The sequence below is a fragment of the Mustela erminea genome, chromosome 4 (genome assembly GCF_009829155.1).
Source record: "Mustela erminea isolate mMusErm1 chromosome 4, mMusErm1.Pri, whole genome shotgun sequence".
Taxonomy (NCBI): domain Eukaryota; kingdom Metazoa; phylum Chordata; class Mammalia; order Carnivora; family Mustelidae; genus Mustela; species Mustela erminea.
In genome coordinates, this window is record NC_045617.1 from 11656997 (window position 1) to 11664335 (window position 7339).

Here is a 7339-nt window from a genome sequence, read left to right on the forward strand (position 1 = left end):
AAGATGATTTTCTGATAATCTCTTCTAAAAGAATTACTATAATGCAAGGATAATTAAGGCCAACCAGGGAGATGAAAACCTTCAGATTCAAGATGTGAAGAAATGTCAGAGGGTGTGAAACAATTGTTCTCATTTTTTCTCATTTGTAAATTCATTTTATGCCTCCGAGTGCAATATAAATTATTTACCAAAATTAGCTGTAATCACTTACAGGGACAAGTGCAAGCAGATTCACACATAAACCTGTATAGTTGCTTTATTTGCATGTAAACTGTGCTAATGTCTAATTAGAAAGGTAACTATAGAAGTAAACAATGCTTAATGTTGTAAAAAAAATCTCTACTCCCCCTTCTTCTGATTTAAGGAAGAAATAACAAAGAAAAGAACCAGTGGCACAAGGGAAAAAATATATTCTTGTTTGAAAATCTCTCCGGAAACTGTATTTTGAGATAGAATTATGTCTTTTTATCCCGTTCCTAATTCTCTGCACCAATTATCATACACATTATGAAATGTGCTAGAAATGTTCTTTTAGCTTTGAAGACACACTCTGAAACGTCTGGCCACAGGCACACACACTTTAACTGAGGTTGAGGTCTTCCCTTTTCCTCTGCCTGAACTCTTGGCCCCAAGTCTCCCCTTCAATGTTAGGCATGGTCTCAGACCTTATGTGATGCTCTTGGACAAGGACAACTTGAAAGCTAGCCAATAAGGTACCATGAAAAGCATCTGAAATTAACCAGCTGAGCACACCACTCAGTTATTTGCTAATTATTATCTTTCCCGTTCTATCTGCTTCCAAAGCACCCTTCCCCCTTTTCTCAACCCAGGGGAGGTAGGAACAGTACTCTGATGGCACCTCAGCATCCAGAACAGTCCCTATTTAATTGTTAGTGCATGTAGTACATGAACATAAATGCAGGGGACTTAGAGTCATGGAGCATTGTCCGTATGGTGTCGGAGGCAGATCTATGACAGGACGGTGCTTTCTGAAATCAAACTGGCATCTGAATGCCTCACTCCATGGCCACATCGATAAATGGCCCTGAGAAACAAGACCCAGGTACCGTGGTCAAACCACAGAAGTTCCTGTTACAACAGAAGCAACTCCCTTGCCTTTTTTTCAGAGCAATGCCCTACCAGAACGGAATCATTCAGGATGGCTCGCGTCCGAGAAATTATGAGCACACCCAATGCATTTTTGCGGAGGAGAAACTGAAGGTGTCCGATGTAGTCTTGGCAAAGCCTAATTTCTAATCTCAGCTGCGAATACAGAAATCTGACCCTTATCCTACATTATATATGCCTCACATGCACCAGAAGTTGGTAAAGATTGCGTTCAATGAGCAATTAATAGAACTATGGTTATTTTTCATTTGTGCCCTTGAATGTCCTTTTTCTGTAGCCATCACGTCTTGGTGTGTACGCATGTATACACACACACATAAACATGTACTCGGGATATATATAAAGGCACAGTTTATGTTGGTGATCTTTTGGTTGTTAAGCTTCTCCTGGTGACTCTAATTCTCTGTATAACCTCCAGTTCAGCAAACCACCCACACGCAAGGATGGTAGACCCGGCATGCAGCCAGTGTTAAAACCCAAGTCAATTTATAAGCACTGCCATGCCTGCGTCTTTAACTTTGCCTGTAGCTGTAGGCTAGACTGCATTTCAATCAGTTCGAGTTCAGCTGTCTGTTTTATTACACCCAGGCCAGGAACACTTTGGGGATTTTTAGTCCCTTCAATGACAAATGTATATTCAACTACTGCTGTGAGCAGCAGCCCACAATGCAGGTCACCAAAGGACAACAACCTGAGTAGGTATGTCAGAGAAATGTTCGGAAAACGGTCTCCATAGGTGTCTGCAATTGCCTTACCTTCAATCTTTTCAATCTTTCAGAAGCATGTAAAGTTGTTTTTCTGAGGCTTATACCAAAAGAGTCTGTGTCTTTTAAAAAAGAAATATCTAGATTGCCTAAGACATTTCGAGTAAAACTTTATACAAATTTACCTCAGTCAGATGACAGACAAAGACAAGATTTTTATGCTACCTCATGCCGTAGTTGGTTGGGTGTTACTTTTTTTTAATACAAATCAAGAAAGCCTATTCACGCATGCCAATCCGAGACTCTTACTTCACAAAGCTGAGATAAATGTCCTTAAGTGGTACGATGCATCAGCTTTGAAGAGTGAGACACTAAGAGAAATTCTCTTCCACTGCGTTGTCACTTAGCGCGCTCAGTTGGGAGAGAAAAACACCTTCCTGTGCAAGAAGTGGCAGATGTGCTGATTCAGAGGAGACATTGACATGGCCCGAATATCTTTTTCCCTTGATGCCTGCGCCCGTTGTGAAGGCCTGAGCTGTGCTGATGGACCCGAATTATCTTTGTAAAGTTCTTTTCCTATATAAAAGAGGTAGGAAATGTTCACGAAGTCTCATCAATCAACTTAAACTTTCTTTCTGCTGACCCTAGATCCAGCTCCATCTGTTATAAGATTCCAATTAATTTGAGCAAGATGCAAATTGTATTTAACTGGAAGAAACTCTGTGAAATTTTAATTGTTGGGCTTCACTTATGATCCGCCTACCACAGAATTCCGCCTACAAATACATCTTTTGAGAGAGTTTAGCCCCATAATAACTTTTGACTTACTTATCTTCATTCTTATGCCTATAACAGCAGGAGATAATCACTTGACAACTGATGTCACATCAGAGAATAAATGTTTTTAATGTCTGAAGGCTTTTTTTTTTTTAAACTAGTTTGTGACATGCATACTTCTTGCTCTATATTGTCCATGGAGCCTAAGCAAGAAAGCAGAGTATTTTCCATATGAGGTTTACCTTTAGGACCACTTGGCAAAAGCCATGTAACCAGATTTGTCTTAATCAAACCCAGATAAGGATCAGCCTCCTCAGAGAACAATCAAAGATGCTTTGATTTCCTAACATAAAATCCACAATGGGCAGTAAGATCATATCCAAATCAATACTCTTTAATATCACATTTGTTCCCAGCAATAAATATTAAAAGAGGCACTGAGTGCTAATATCAGAGTCCACAATGAATGTGTGCATACCTTGAAGTGTTATAAATATGTATACTATTCCTGTTCCTTAGTCTTTCTCTCGCATGTTGTTTTTGCCAAAACTTGGCAACACTTCAAACAATTAGGAAAAGGAAAAAAAAAAAATCCTTCCAGACTATCCTTCAATAATGTTTTGTTTGAAGGTGAGGCAATTCTGTTACGATTTTCCCTTCTTAAAACCCCTGCAAGACACAGTGCTGGAAGCTGTAGAGACGGATCTCCCTGCTCCCATAGTGCCCTGTCCTTTAAAAGATCCCTCTTTCTTATGAATTGTTCATTGGTTTTCTAAAGGAGACTGTGGACCTACCGCCTTTAAAATGGAAATTGGAAATGCTATATAGTTTCCATTTGGGGGTGAAAACTGCCCCTCCCTCCCAACATGTGAATTCTCATAACTAACACGTGGAGAGCCTAAATCATACTTTTTTACGTCATTGCACCTTACTCTTGCCCTGTCTCCCCCAAACTATCACCATAATCCTTAGAAAATTCCTCTCTCTCTCTCAGCTACCTCTTGTGAGGGAAAGAACTTATCTAATAAATTCATTTGTTTCATATGTTAGTTATTAATATGTCACCTCGGACAAGGATGTTTGCCTGGTTCACGCAGTTTTTCAAAAAATGTTACTGCAATACCCCTTTTGCGGGGAATCTGGCTGCTCGTGGAAAACACAGCCCTGAGCAAGATACATGAAAGTGACCTTCTACCAAAGCTATACTTACACACATTTTGTCATCCCAATACTTTTGGGTTTTATTTTTTACCTTCTCTTTATTTTCCCTTGATCTTCCTCGACAGGGATTTTTTATGTTGTTAGTCTTTTAAAAGAAACTGTTTTTATTTCCATCCATGCTATCCATTTACTTTTTCTCTCTATTTTGTTAATTTTCAAACATCAGACTTTCCTTCCTTGTGCTTTTTTTTTTTGGGGGTGTGACCTGCTGTTCCTTTCTCTAACTTCTTAGGTTTCCTGGTTGGTTCTTCAATTTTCAGTCTTTCTAAGAGGCTTATTTGGAGCTTGTACATTTCCTTGTAAGAACTGATTGACTTACATTCCACAAGTTTTGATGTGTAGAATTTTTATTTAGTTTTTTTTTTTTTTAAGTAATTTAGAAGGGCATGTTTAATTATCTAGCCATTCGAGTTCCAACTGTATCAGTCAGAGAATGTGGCCCATATGATACTGATTCTTTGGCATTTGATGATACTGTTGTGTGGCCCCGTGAAGGAAGCTCTCATGCAGGTTTCGTGTATGTTTAGAAGTACACTCTGTAACTGTCCACTGCAAGGTTCTTCTCACATCCATTACATGAGGCTTGGCCGTCGGTTTCGTTTTAACTTCTACGGCTTTATGAAGTTTTGGCCTTACATGTTAAAACACCCCACATACACTCATCCCGGTCTGACTGTGGATTTGTACATTTCTCTGGAAATTCTGACAACTCTACTTCATAAAATTTGAGGTTGTGCAGCCAGCAATGCACAATTGCAGAATCATTATATTTTATACAAGCATGTTCCTCTTGGGGCATCTGGGTAAGTCAGTCTGTAGAGTGTCTAACTCTTGATTTCAGCTCAGGTCATGATCTCGGGGTCATGAGATCGAGTCCCAAGTCGGGCTTCACACTCAGCAGAGAGTGTGCTGGAGTTTCTTTCTCTTTCCCTCCCTCAGTCCCTCCCACACATGCTCACGAACTCTCTCTCTCTCTCTCTCAATAAATAAATAAATCTTTAAAAAAAAATTTCCCTCTTACCATTCTGGAAGGGGCATCCTCATTCTTAATAAAGTCTTTGCCTTGCCATCTGTTTTGTTTCAGTATTAGCACAGCGACTCTACCTCTCTTCTGCTTAGTGTTTCCCTGAATGTGTTCTCTAGCTTCCTTTACTCTCATTCATTGCAATGACGTGTTTGATGTGCCGCTTACAAACAACCTACCTGGGACTTTTAGAGAGAATCTCTATGCTGCAACCGGCACATACGGTTTGCGGATGGCTACTGATACAGTAAGGGATATGGGTGGCTGGAGAACTTAAATTTTATATGACAACAGAGAAGTAGCAGAATGAAGGGCGACAACAGGAGAAAAGTGCAGGGAAAAAAGTGAAGAAGTGAAACAAGTTTGCTGACTGCCTCATACTGTCCACTCAGAGGGTTTAGAAGGATGGTTGCCACAGCACTGGCGAGTTTCCTTTAAAATAAGGATTCTCATCTTTAATATAATTCATGACTAAAAGAAACAAGGACCCTTGAGGAAATGTCTGAGTGCAGGTAAGAGTAAAGAGGGTACAATATGCGCCTGGAATATCTTGTGCTTGCAAAAAGCAAAAACATTTTCAAGATTAATGGGGTCTGTCAGAAGGACACAGGAGCCAACTTGAAGGGGCTCTTCAGTGGCCAGAATTATGTCAACTGGAGCATCAAAAAGAATAATGAGTGTAGTTGATTGAAGCACTTGGCGTGGATGAAAATCCATGTGTCTATAACAACTCTAAAAAAAGAGAAAACCAAAGCTAAAAACAAAACAAAACCAAAAAAACCATTTGTTACCCATTGAGGCCACTCTTCAAGCAGCTTCTTCCTTTGAAAAGTGCTGAAGAAAGGGAAGAAACTAAGCATTTACTCTGCCTTTCAAGCAAGAATTTTACTTTAGGCTAACAAAATAGTCTCAACTGATGAAACAAAGAAGACTATTTGAGAGAAGAATGCCAGATGATATATTTAGAAGGAATGAGATTAGGAAATCATCCCTTTACAACTTTAATTGATTCAAAACAAACTTATCAATTGTTGGTAACATTAAAGAGTTGGTGGGAAAAAGAACATCTTTTTGATACCAAATTAACACAACAGAGTCACGAAGAAAAACAACATTGGATTCTATTGGGGGGGATCAACTCTAAAGGACCTTTTGTGACAAGTAAGCAAAATGAGTATCAAGAGATGTTAAGGAATCATTACTATATGTGATAACGTTATTTGGAAAAACAGGGGAAAGTTTCCACTTTTTAAGAAGTACAAAAAAAAACAAAAACAAAATAATGACTGTATAAATGAAATGCAGGATATCCATCATGTCCTTAAATTTCTGTGTGATATCAGTTTGTTCTGTTACAGGAGTAACTTTCAAATCTTTAGGGAAAAAAAATGGTTATTTATGCAAATATGTATATGCACATCTATTTCTTTTCTATTATTAGCTCTTAAAACTTTAATATTCATAATAAAATGGGTTAAATGAATAAACATAATAAAGTCTAAAGTTAGTTTTTCTATACTCCTCACAATGCAAGACCCCAGCAGAAGTTTTAACACTAACCCTATCCCTTTGATCTTGTCATTGTTGCTCTGTATTTTTAGTTAAACTTCATGATTAAACGCAGTAAATCAACCATCATCATCATCATCCCCATATTTAGATTTCCCACACGTTTACATTATGCTGATTTATCAACGCTTCTTGTATCCCACACAAGAGTGAATTTGTCATTCTTTCCATAGTTCATCTTTTGATCATTCTTTCAGTTTCAGTCCGTGAGTAGTAAATTTTCCCAATTCTTTTGTCCAAAATGTCTTTATGTAACACTCATGCTTAAATCATAATTGAGCTGGGTATAGAAATATAGTGTAATATCATTTCTCAAAACTCTTTGAAATCTCCATTGTTTGTATCCTCCTTAGTTTTGTTGAGACTGGAAAGTATGCAGACAATCTAGTTGTTACGAATTTGAAGGTATTATATTTTGGTGTGCTGGCTTTTTCATTAAATATTTCTAGATCTGAAATTTCCTTTATTCTGCCATGAATTCATTGTGGTCATTGAATCTAAAAATGTATGCCTTTTAGAGATTCTGGAAAACCTTCCTTTGAACATTATCTCTCCCCCATTCTTACTAGTTTGTCTTTCCACATCTGCTACTTATTATGTTGAAACTTGTCATTCTGATCTCTATGTCTCTTCTCTTCTCTTCATATTTCCACATTTTTATCTCTGTGCTGAACATTGCACAGTTCCTTCGAATATATCTTTTAGTTCACTAATCCTATGTTCAGCTGTTTAACCTGTCTACTAGGTTCTTCAGTTCAAAGATTATATTTTTAATTTCACGAGACTCTATTAGTTCCCTTTTCTAGCAGGACCATTCTTTATACCCACTAAATATATTTACTTTATATTTCATCATATTAAATGTTGCCACGCTATTATTTCAAGTTTTTAATGTTTAATATTCTTGTTTATCTTA